Below are 13,487 nucleotides of genomic sequence, written 5' to 3'. Positions count from 1 at the left end.
AGTGTTTGTGATCATCTTAGACACCTGAGCTGCGAGCTCTGTGATATAAAACACTACACACCTATATATATAGCGAGAGGGTATAAAACACTAAAGGAAAACAATTTTTGCCATTCTTACTTTTTTCAGTCTTCAACTCCAAACGCAGCATCAAATTGTTCAGAAACAATATGGCGACTGAGAATTAAGCTTAGTCCCGGGTGATCATTGATGTGGGCTGGTGGAGCTTTCCATCTTTTAACACAGTACTTAATTCAACCAGGCAATGAACATGAAAGCTGTTGATGCGCCAGAAGACGCCTGGTTCATAAATGGCCCCAGAGCGAAGGCAAGCCCATAATTTTCTCAAGGAGGCTCTGCTGAGGTCATAAACCACAAGAGTGCAGCTGAAGCAGGCATGGGAGCATGTTCAGCCCTGTAAACACGCTGGGGTCATCTGTTATTTGTAATAGCTTGGTGCTTTTTAGCAACTCTTCAAGTAGTTCAAGCTTTACCATTAAAACCTTCCCCTTTGAACAGTGAGTGATTTATCTTTCCTCTCCATGAAATTACAGAAAAGGCACCACATCACTGCAGCCGGGGGAAGCATTTCTGCACACAGAGCTCTGACATTTTATTTCAGAGGGGACCCAAATTCAGGGAGAAAGTCAGCTGGGCTCAAATTCAGAGTTCCTTACACAGTTCTTACCACGACAAACTCCCATTAACTTCAAAGGGATTTTTTTTTCATTCACGTCCTGCAAGCTCTGGGTCTTTTGTTAACAATGGGTCAGATATGCAGCCCCTGGCCTCCCACTCTCGGCAGTTGGAGCTGTAACCTGTACAGACCTTAAAAATCCAAACAGGCATGCCTGGGACTTACTCTGTGTGGCCGAGCAAGGGCTAGAGACAGTATTCTCGTAAGGGAACTGTGTTATTGAATTGTCATAAAGATACAATGGAGTTTGCCTGTAGATAATGCAATGGTCTCTGTCAACTAGGGTGACCAGATGTCCCGATTTTATAGGGACAGTCCCGATTTTGGGGGCTTTTTGTTATATAGGCACCTATTACCCCCACCCCCATCCCAATTTTTCACACTTGCTATCTGGTCACCCTACTGTAAACTTTATATTTAGGGAAGAACTTACTGGGAGAAACTGGGAAAGAATAGGAGAAAGGATGCCAACTGCTAGCTATTGCTTCTCTGTGTAAGAACTGCACCTACTCTTAGAAAAGCCTTCAGTGAAATTGCACCAGGTTAAACTAGGTCTAACTCTGGATCCTCTTCTCTAACCTAATTTAGTTTATCCATTTAGACTAGGGTATACTATTAAATTAGCCACTGGAGTTGGTAAATCCTGACTTCTGCCATCTGACAAGGCTATTAGCCTGATCCTTGTCAGGTGATTAGAGCCAGGAAATACAGCTGAGACTTTTACTAGTACTCCTGTATGTCACAAGTCAACTAAATCATTGGCAAAAGTGGAGCAAATGAAACCCACAGAGTCCCTCGGTCTGGACTGGAACTTGGGAGTTAACAGGAGGCGGTGGTTGCAGTGCTTCCAAATTTACCAGAGAGCAAGTCCTATGGAAGAGCAATCGGAGAGAAATCCCACCCACAGGTGCCACAAGTAGCAGCCGAGCTGGCAGGTGAGACCATTGGCCACTCTTAACAGCACTCCTGGGCTTTACACCTTTCATACAGGAACGACAATCCAAGTATAAGGAGGAGAAATTCCTACCATACAAAAGAGGGAAAGGAAGAGCAGATAAAACCAGGAACACAACAGGTAAAGGAGAGGGAAGAAAAAAATAGAATCTTTTGCCAAAAAGTCACACATGTTGCTCTGTGAAAAGAAAAGAGGCTGGGGGCAGGTGCAGGATGAACAATAGCATCTTGCTCTGAGCCCCTCACCCAGGGCCGGCTCTAGGATTTTTGCCGCCCAAAGCAAAAACAATTTTGGCCGCCCCCCCCGTCCGTTTTTTAATTACCCCACCCCCGGCCCCGCCTCAACTCCGCCCCTTCCCCAAATCCCCAGCTCTGCCTCCTCCCCCCAGGCTCTCAAGCCTGGGAGGGAGGGGGAGCAGCGGCGCGCGAAACGGCCGCTCGGGATCTCCCCCTCCCTCCCAGGTTTGAGAGCCTGGGAGGGAGGGGGAGACCCCGAGCGGCCGCGGCGCGCGAAACAGCCGATTCGCGCGCCGCTGCTCCCCCTCCCTCCCAGGCTTGAAAGCCTGGGAGGGAGGGGGAGAAGCGGCAGCCGGGGCACATTTTTAGGGGCGGCATTCTGGCGCCGGCCATGCCGCCCCTAAAAATGTGCCGCCCCAAGCACCAGCTTGTTTTGCTGGTGCCTAGAGCCGGCCCTGCCCTCACCCCATCCAAAGAAAGGAGAGTTGAGATGGAGGCTCCTCTCTTTTCTACACTGAGTCAGGTCACGTGCTGAATAGCACCTCAAAGCTGAACAAGAATATGCTGCCATGGGAATTTTGTGGGCCTTTGGCATCTCTGAAAAGCAAGCTGAACATCCAAAAATGGAGGTACTCAAAATCTGGGGCAACTTTTGAAAATTTGTCTACCTAGCAATAGCACTTGTTACCCTTTTTTATTGCTTTGGTTTTTGCTCTGATCCGGTTCTAAGGAGCAGCTGTGACTACTGCAGCACAAAGACAGATAGGACCACACTGTATGGATGTTATAGACATGGCTCCCAGCTCCAGGTGAGGTAAGGGAACATAAGGAGAGAATAAATGGAATCTCTTCTCCCCCTTATATCCTACACGCACGCGGCCTCAAGCACAATGGGACCTTCATAAACATTGAGCCCTGAATGCATATGTAGCTCTCCTTTAAAGCCAATGAGAACAGATTCACGTGTGTGCATTAGTGAGCAGAAATTGGCCCTGTGTTTGGTTCCATGGAGTGGGGGTTGGGTATGGTGTGACTGTCACCCCATAAAGTAAAGGGTCAGCTTTAGGTTATTATTTTTTAATTTGTTCCACATCCATGGGGCAGGGCATTTCTGCTCCCTATTTAGGACTGTGATTGAGTTCATTGGGCAGTCTGTGCCCTGGCAGGGAGCAATTATTTTTTAAACTTTAAACATTTTTAACATCAGCGATCAGCTTCTTGCCTGATCTTGCTGAAGTGCATTTCTTTTCACTTCTGCGCTCCCTCATGGTTTTGTGTTATTAAGATCAGGAGGGCAGACACACAGATTTCAGCCAAGATTCATAGATTGCAAGGGCATATGCAATTATTGTGATCATCTAGTCTGAACTCCTGTATAACACAGGCCTTCAAACTTCCCCAAAATAACTCCTAAAGCAGATCTTTTAGAAAAACACCCAATCCTGATTTTAAAATGGTCAGTGATGGAGAATCCACCATGATACTTGATAAATTGTTCCAATGGTTAATTACTCTGACCGTTAAAGAATTATGGTCTTACTTCCTGTCTGAATTTGTCTAGTTCCAACTTCCAGACTGTAATCAAGTTACCTCTTAGCCCTCTCTTCGTTAAGCTAACTAGATCGAGCTCTTTGAGTCTATCGCCATAAGGCAGGTTTTCTAATCCTTTAATCACTCTTGTGGCTCTTCTCTGAACCCTCTCCAATTTATCAACATCCTTCTTGAATTCTGGTCACCAGAACTGAACACAGTATTCCAGCAGCAGTTGCACCAGTGCCAAATACAGAGGTAGAATGACTTCTCTACCCTACTCAAGATTCCCCTGTTTATGCATTCAAGGACTACATTTGCCCTGTTGACCACAGTGTCACATTGGGAGCTCATTTTCAGCTGAGTATCCACCAAGACCCCCAGATCTTTTTCACAGTCACTGCTTCCCAGGATGGAGTTCCCCATTGCGTAAGTATGGCCTACATTCTTTGTTGCTAGATTTATACATTTACATTTAGCCATATTAAAATGCATATTGCTTGCTTGCTCCCAGCTTACCAAACGATCCAGATCGCTCTTTATCAGTGACCTGTTCTCTAAATTATTTACCATTCCTCCAATTTTTGTGTCATTTGCAAACTTTATTAGTGATGATTTTATTTTTTCTTCGAGGTCATTAATAAAAATGTTAAATGTCATAGGGCCAAGAACTGATCCCCATGGGACCTCACTGGAAACATACCTGTTCAATGATGATTCCCAGTTTACAATTATATGTTGAGACCTATCATTTAGCCAGCTTTCAATCCAGTTAATGTGTGCCATGTTTGTTTATATCTTTCTAGTTTTTTAAATCAAAATGGCATGCAGTACCAAGTTAAATGCCCTACAGACGTCTATTATACATCTCTATCAACCAAACTTGTAATTTCATCAAAAAAAGATATCAAGTTAGTTTGACAGGATCTATTTTCCATAAACCCACGTTGATTGGCATTCATTATATTACCCTCCTTTAATTCTTTATTAATCGAGTCCCATATCAGCTGCTCCGTTACATTTCCTGGGATCAATGTCAGCCTCACAGGCCTGTAATTATCTAGGTCATTGTGTTTACCCTTTTTAAATATTGGCACAACATTAACTTCCAGTCTTCTGGAACTTCCCCAGAGTTCCAAGACTTACTGAAAATTAACATTAACGGTCCAGTGAACTCATCAGCCAGCTTTTTTTCACATTCTGGATGCAAGTTATCTAGACCTGCTGATTTTAAAATGTCTAATTTTAGTAGCTTCTGTTTAACATCCTTCTGAGATACTAGCAGAATGGAAAGTGTTATCATATGATATGAGTACATCATCTATTTTTCCCCAAATACAGAACAGAAATATTTATTGAACACTTCTGCCTTTTCTGCATTATTATTGATAATTCTATCATTTTCCCATGGACCAATATTATTGTTAGGATTCTTTTTTTCCCTAATATACTTAAAAAACTCCTTAATGTCCTTAACTCTGCTGGCCTTAGATTTCTTCTTGTGTCCCTTTGCTTCCCTTATTCAATTTTCTACAATTCCTAACTTCTGATTTATATTTACATTCATTACTACCTACTTCTATCAATGCTGATGAACTATGGCTAGTTCAAAAATGATTGTTGCTTATGTCTGATGTCCCTTCCTGTCCCGTCCCCCCCGCCCCCCTTACAGTTGTTGTTCATTCCTTGGTGCACTACTAGGGTAAAATTCATCCCATTCCCATGTCTCACTTAAATCCTTAAAACAGAGTTTCACAGTCTGTAGGGCCTTGAATAAGTTTTTTGTGCTGAGGCAAATCCACTCCACATAACAATTTGTGTTCCTACCCTCTCACATTAATAACCCTGTCTCCTACAAACAAGCAAAATCTTTTCCTCTTAGCCAATTCTCATTTAATACATTTTTTGTGTAATTTCACACACATTTTAAAGTCTTTCAGATTTTAACACTCTGCAGATCATGATCAAAAGATTAATGAAGCGCCACAACATTTTCAGTTTTACTTTAAAAAAATCAGCATTTGTGGCCTCCCCACTCCCCATGGCACCATCTCCCACTGATATCACTGAAAAGGGGACCCACTGGTTTATACTCTGGTGACACTGAGGGACACATAAGCCAGTATGCATAAAAGCTAGGCCATGGTATGAGCAGAGGAACTCTGCACTTCTAATCTCCGCTCTAAGACTGACTCATTCTGGGGCTTACAGCAAATCACTTAACCTGTCTGGGCCAGGCTCTGTTCTTGTTTACAATGAGGTTGTTTGATGTCACAGCACTAAAGCAAGGCTGCCAAGAGTCACGCTTCTATCGCAACCCTGCCACATTTGGCAGCAATGTGGAGCATTCCCCCAGCTCTGCTGACACCTTATGGGTTGAGCAGGACTGGCCTGTTATTGCCGGTTTTGGCCTCCAGGAGCTGCTGTGGTGCCAGGGCTGAGCACGCTGACTCTCTGCCTCCCCTCAGGCTGTTTTCCCTGCTGGAGCCAAGTGGAAAAGGAGCAAGGAGGAGCAGCTGGCAGCAGCAGTGGGAAGAGGCAGCAGCAGGCAGAAGCTGAGGAGGAGGGGCTAGGGAGTGCCCCAGCTGCCCCCCAGACATCTGCACTAAGCTCCCTGCCCAGGCACCCGCTAGCACACACCCATACACCCACGCTAGCTACATCTGCAAGTTTTGTGCACATAGCGCCCTGCCCCGTGCTCCGGGATGGGTGTGTTGACCGTAAACTGAAGTTTAGGGTCATATGTAAATTATTTGCAAATATGTTAGCTGCCTCTAGCTCATTTGCATAAAATATTATACATGGAGTGGCACAGAAGCTGGTAGCTGGGTGTGAAGTCAGTCAAGTCACAACAATGTAAATGAGATCAGAATCTGCCCCTCTGCTTCAGATTCCCTGTCTGTAAAATGGGGGCAATAATCCTGAGTTATGTGGCTGGGCTGTTGTGAGGGTTCCTTAGTTAATGCTTGAAAAGTCCTACGGAAGTGTTCCGGGTCTGTTGACTTGTTTACTGCTTCTGTACAAATGTTACCATTTCTGACTCCATTTACACAAATTATATGATCTTGGGTTATATTAAAAGAGACATTTAAAAAAACTAATGTTTTGGATTTCTTAATATTAAAAACGCAAATCAAAATGCAGCAGCCACAACAAAGACTTTTAGGTCCTGATCCTGCAAACTCTTGCCACCCTGAAGCCAATGGGACTACCTGTCTGTGTAAGGCCTACTTCCACAGGCATGTGTTTGAGGAATCAGCCCCTTTGTAGTCAAGACCCTGAGGCTGCAACCAGGGGGCCCGATTCTGATCTCTCTCTGGTTTTATACTGACTTTAGTGGAGTTTTTCCTGATTTATACCAATGTAAGGGCCTGGTCCATCTCCCACTAGTGTCGGTAAAGCTCTGATTCATTTCAGTCATGCAGGATCAAATCCTGAGAACAGAATTAGACTTATTGAGTTTAATGGGTACAGGATAGGGTCTCAAAAAGTGGCCAAAAAGTCTTGCAGATTATGTTAGAGGAGGGGATAACAATCAAGAATGTATGGAGCAAATAACTTACAGCTGGAACATTTCACAGGTGCAGTGCCAGCGGCTTTAGAGTGTCCCTAGTGATTATTGGTAACAGTTTAAACTAGCAGTAATTGTTGCAGAGTTTGCCATTGTTTAAACTTTTCTACAAATATAGAGACAATATTTTTATTGCTGGTTCAGCAGTAATTGGTAAACTACTGCCGTATCATGCAAAATTTGCATCTTAATTGAACTCAGAAAGTTGGGGACAGCATTCAAGTCTGTAGTGACCTCATCATGTATCTCTTCTTCTATATCGGTATTCGGACATCACTAGATTACAGAATTCCTGTGGGAAAGGGGGTTTTGGATAAAGTACTTAAAAAGGGCAGCTCAAGTGGATCATAAAAGAGTATAAATATTTGAAGCATGAGCATGCAACAAATCATAATAATATAAAGATTTACAGTTAGCCACAAGGGCTCCAAATAAATAGCTGAAAATTGCTTTAAACATAGGTTTAAAATATCAATACGTTGTTGATGGGCTGCAGAATTTTGCAAAGAAATCTGAACCAAATAGTTGTTTCCTTCTACACCACCCAATTTCCACAACTTTAAAAAAAATGTGCTTCCATAGAGGATGATTATATTACACAGTTTGAATGTCCAAAACAAGGACTGGAAGATGAAATGCAGCGGGGGTGGGGGTGTTCTTCCAACAAATGCAGTTCAGCCACTTTGTGTCTAGATAATTTGTTATTGTAGGTTGGCTCAAATTTAAGACAGTAACATTTTAGAAACACTTGGAAAACTAAGCCAGCTGCAGGAAGGATATTATGACAAATTGAGACACATGTTGTACAGGAATACCATTCTTTTCAAATACCAAAAATATGTCTGGGGAAGCAAATCCATGCAAATGAGACCGAGATGGGGCCTACCCTTGTAAACTGCTGAGCACCCTCAACTCTCACAGGAGGCAGTGGGAGCTGAGGGTGCTCAGCCTCTCGCAGGATGGGGTCCATAGATTTAATACGCTTTTTTTTTGGAAGCAAATGTTTTATATTTGCTGGCTCTGTACCGATTCCATGTTCACTTGATTTGTTCCTTTCATGGGATCAGCAAATACACTCCCAACCCCAAGCTCTTTTCACATGGGTATAACATAGTTCACTATCAAAAGAACACAAATGTACAATGAGGAGCACAACTGAGTAGCAAGGCTTGGATCCGGTAAAGCAGTTAAGAATGCGTTTAACTTTAATGCTTTGCTGGATGGGGCCTAAACGATAGACAAGGAGAGTCACCTGGCAGTTTAGATGTCAATGGGACTCTGTCACAATTAGTTCAATACCTTCCAGGTCAGGAATCTGGGAAGACATTATTGCTACTTCACATGAATCTTCTATCTGCTTTTTATGTGCATTTGCATTTTTAAATAGATTTTCCTAAATCCTAGTGCTCCCTGTTTAATTCATCTCTTGCCCAACTATTTCTTCTGGTTTTCAACCCAAGTTCAGGATTTTTGGGAGGCACTCCTAATAATAATGTGAGCTCTTAGGGCCAGCTCTCCCCATAGGTCAGGACTTTTGCATGGACATTTTCAATAGTTGTTTTAGTCTCTCCCACTACATATGAAGGCAATAATAACTTCGTAATTTCTGATGATGTTTCTGCAAGAGCCTTCAGATGTTGTGGTAAAGATCCATAAATGTATTGCAGAACAGCCGCCTGTTCTGATTTCTGCATTTGAGCATGAGCTGTGATTTTTTCCAGACTTTCCCTGTGATACAGAAACCTTGTATCCAAATAGTACAGGAGTAAATGACAAAATGAGGAGTTTGATTCTCCTTTCATAACCATTTTACACCAACTCCACTGAATGGAATTGATGTAATTGATGTAAATGGGAGGATAATCAGGTCCTACATGTCTCAAAATGTTTATTTCTTTGGGGCCTGATATCAGAATCATTTACGTGAGTAACCCCATTGCTTACAATCCATCTGGATGAGGCCTACTCACATGAGCAAGGGTTTGCAGGATCAAGTCATTGGTTTTCTCTTTCCTAAAAAGAGTATGGATTTTCTTGTCTTTCCATGGGATGCCCACATTTCACATGTGGTGCATAGGGGGTCATATCGGCTTAGTGCATGCTTTGGATGTGGTGTTTGTTTTGTTTTTTTAAAATAAGCTCCTTCTCACAAAAGTCACAGAGGACACTTACATCTGTAGCGGCCAAAGTAGTCTTTGGGGAAACCCCATTGAAGTCAGTGGTCCCAGTCATGAAATATTTGAAGATCACAAGTAGCCTTAAATCTCCATGGCCCAGAACCTCTGCCTGCGTTAATTGTTCTAGCTCAGTAGGAGCGATGACAGTTTACACCAGCTGAGGAGCTGTAATTTATATGAAAGGAGGTGCAGGTGCTTGGCATCTTTGGAAATCAGGTCATCTTTATGTAGGTGGCTAAATATGGATTCAAGAGAATGGTTTTATGTTTGAAAATTGTGGCCTATGGCAGTCGATTCTGTGGAAGAGTAAAAGGACCAGATCCTCAGCTGGTATAAATCAGCACAGGTCCTTTGACTTCAATAGATCTATGCTGATCTACAACAACTGAGGGTCTGGACCGTGGTCTGCTACTTTACTCCCATGCAGGCTGAATTTAGTGCACTCAACGCCTGACAGTCTAAGGCCTGGTCTACCCTGGTGGGGGATTGACCTAAGATATGCTCCCCCGTCGACTCTGCTTCTGCCTCTCGCTGCAGTGGAGTACAGGAGTCGACAGCAGAGCGATCAGGGCTCGATTTATGGTGTCTACACTAGACGCAATAAATCGATCCCTGATAGATGTGGGATCGTACCCTAAGATGTGGGAACTGAAATCTAATACCAAGTATGTCACCACTTAGAGAATCATTTCTCTGGGAAACTCTCCTTTAATTTAATATATCTGAGTGCTATCTGCCATGGTGATTCACAAATGTAAGATCGCTGTAAGTATCAGGCATTTCTTGAGGGCTGAACTTCAATTCCAGGCAAACATGTACGTGTTTGTAATGTGAACAGTCTCCCCCAGAACGACTGGCAAAAATCAGGTTAATAAGATGTCAGGTATAGGAGTTATTTTTGGAACAGCTTTCGCCTGTGTTAAATATATGGGGCCAGTTTCTAAACCGATGTAAATCACCATAGCTCCACTGAAACCAGTAGAGATACATCAGTTTACCCCAGCTGTGAATCTGGCCTATAGTGCTGTGTCAACAAAGATAACTAGCAGGAACCATGTAAATATATAAAATATGTTTTTGTTTAGACATGTAGGGCCCAATCCTATCATGGTCAGTGCATTGAGGGGAGAACAGGATGCTGGTAGATACACAGAGATGCTACAGTGAGGGCGTCATAGAAAACTGTCAGACAGAAGAAAGGTTAGTAGATATGTTCTCTGCCTCAAGAATCCCACCTCCCACAGCAGGATTTCTTGTGCTGGGCCAGTGGGAGAGGAGGGGATTTCACAGTGGGATACATATGATTCGGCCCTGAAAAGAAGCATTCTGCATCATGTGTGTCTTTATGACCACAACATATGCACTAGCCAGCTGCAGGACTAAGCATATGTCCTACTCAGCAGACTGTGAGCCCATGGGGACATGGTGCATGGGCTAGTAGGCCTGCTCTTAGCTCTTCCTGTAGAGCTACAAAGCTATTCTGCTTGCAGGGAGTAAGAAGCCCCCACCTCAGCTTCCTGCGCGCGCGCGCGCGCACAAACACACACACACACACAGAGACAGAGGTAGGAGCTACTTCTGAGTGTAGCCATGTGTGCCATTTAATTTTATAGTTCAATTTACCTGAAGTATTATATGAAAGCCAAATGGTCTGTAGCATTTTAACTTGTTCACCTTAAAAACTACTTACACTGAAACTGTAGGGTTAAAATGATCCTGCCTGGATGTCCTATGTGCATGCGGCCAACACTAACACTGCTAATTTTAGAAAGCTCACGCCATTCAAATTGAAACAATTACACCCAGCAAGATATTCCTCTCACGAGCTGCATGCCTTTCTCGCACTGTGGAGCTGGCACTGAGGCTTTTTAGCTGGTTGCTTGAATTGCATCAAGCTAGACCAGCTTGACAGTCTACATCCTGATGGAGAGGCTAAACTTTAACATGGAGGATTATGTTGCTGATTAGCATTTCCAATAATCAAGTAATTGGTACATTATATAATCTAGAGTCTGGCTCCTTGCCCAAAAAGGTCGCACTTGCACTGATTCCTTTTTACAGCCATCTATGTTGCTTTTCCTTAGATTCTATCTGCCTGCCCAGAACTCTAGCATGGATGGATCTGGATCATTTCCCTCAATTAATACAATTTGATAGGAAACTAAATTCAGGAAAAGTTACATATTATGTCACATATGTTCAGATTTCCCAATTAGGGGAGCCAGAGGGAGAGAGAACTTTCAGGACTGTTTCTTCTAACAAGTTAATGAGATTCTGGGACCAGCATAATAATTAAACTGCCAGGGCCCAGGTCATCAAAAATGAGGGACCAAATCCTCCCCTGTGTAGCTTATTCCTGCACGGGGACCAGGAAGCTGAGTGTGTTTGTCTGTACGTGTGGAGTTTCCTCATCCCATTGCCAAGGGAGAGGGTTTTTATCTCTACCCTCACCATGGAACAGGTAGGGGGATTGGGCAAAAGAGCTTGTGGCTAGGGTCATTAGCACAGAGACCATATGCCTCAGAATTGCCTTCTGTTCACACCCACAGACACCTATCAGAACAAAGCTCATGAAGTTGGTTGCAAATATATTCGGGGCCTATCCTCCTTTTAAATCCAACAGTGCTATTCAAGTTAAACATAGCCATGGAAGCAGCATCCTCCAGGCCTTTGGTAGCATGCCTTCTGGAGGAGCTGAACTGCCATGGCCACCCCCAGTCCCACTGTCATCTGTTGCTGGGGAGTCAGGATTCATAATGAGGAGGAAGAATTAAGCTAAAGGTGATGGTATCAACAGTAACATATTCAGTGATTGCCCATGGGGCCTGGGGTTGGAGGCTGGGCAGCAATGTTTTGTATCTCCATGCTCAACCACTCTGTACCCACAGAACATCATCCCTGTGGAATGTTCACAGAGGGGCTTCTTGACGCTGGAGGCGGGGGGGGGGGGGTGGATGGGACTGGGGATCTGCCATAGACCTGACATCACCCCACCTGGGATTGCTGTCTTTTCATTTGCAGTGGCAAAGAAGAGTTAGCCCCATTATTGGGTTCTATGTGAAGCAAAGTAATCAAATCATTTCAAGGGTTCATCTCAAACCAGTATCAGGTTTGTGTGGGTTACCACCCACTGGCATTTCACAGAGACCATGGCGTCATTTGGAGGAGATGACTATTCACATCATTTTCTTCTATAGGGTATTTTCGGGCTATGCTCTTTCCTTGGAAATACATAAAGATTCTGCCTTTGCATTTCTTTTGTGCAACTTTTTTCTTTTAAGTCACAGGTGACCATTAACCATTTTCTGTGCTATTACACACAACTCTTAGAGGCACTGTAGACACCTGGGAACTGAAAACCTACCAGTAAAATAAGTGACAAAAACAATCCATACCCTGAGACAAAGAAATACCAAACTATATCTACACATCTTTGTGAACAGAAAAATGATTACTCATTCTGTAATTGAATTGATAGTTTTCAGTGCTAGACATGCTGATGCTTGATGAATTTAAGAAGTGGGGGAAACAACAACTGACTCATAAATCATCCTTTTTTTGTCTTTTGGGTGCTGTCTGTCTGAGCTCAGGTTGTCCAGTTTCTGTGTGGAATATTATATGCAAAGTTATGTCACATACAATAGTGTCAGCATCACAAACAAACATCTGAATGAAGCCAGAGCTTTCTGAGCTTAGAGTGCCTATTGTGGAAGGTGCGGTAGTCTGACTGATGTTAAACTAAAGTGAATTGAGCTCAGGTATAAACATGGTATAGACACTGTGGATTGGGGTAAATGGGATTAATGCAACAGGCATGGGTTAGTCTGATAATAATTAATAGGGAGATAGTCAAACAGCAGTGTTCCCTATAGATCAAAGCACTGTTCCGATATAAAGCATAGTTGTGTGTATGATTATACAGTTTGGCTTGAACAGTATTTACTATGATATGAGCTCTGAGCATAGCACAGCAGTGTTTGCAGCAAAGATCTTGATGCTTTAATAGCAAGGTAATATAATAGGCATACTGCAAGGTCCATTTGTTTTCCTTAGCTGTGAGGGACTGGAAGATCTTAAATATGTTTTCAGCTTCTGGGTTATTATATATGTTAATTATTGGTCTAAGAAACATACAGGTGTAGTCTATTTAATAAGTGTATTTTTAAATGTCAGTATGTGCCTGGAGCATAGGATAGGGGTTCAATTTCACTGAACGAGTGTGGACATTAAAATAAGTAAATAAGTAATCTGTATGAGCAAAGAGAGAGCTCATTCTGTATTCAAGGGTGTAAGAGCAAGAACAGTAAATACAGTGGTCCCC

The sequence above is a fragment of the Emys orbicularis genome, chromosome 3 (genome assembly GCF_028017835.1).
Source record: "Emys orbicularis isolate rEmyOrb1 chromosome 3, rEmyOrb1.hap1, whole genome shotgun sequence".
Lineage (NCBI taxonomy): Eukaryota > Metazoa > Chordata > Testudines > Emydidae > Emys > Emys orbicularis.
The sequence above is the reverse complement of the archived record's forward strand: the minus strand, read 5'-3'. Positions refer to the sequence as shown.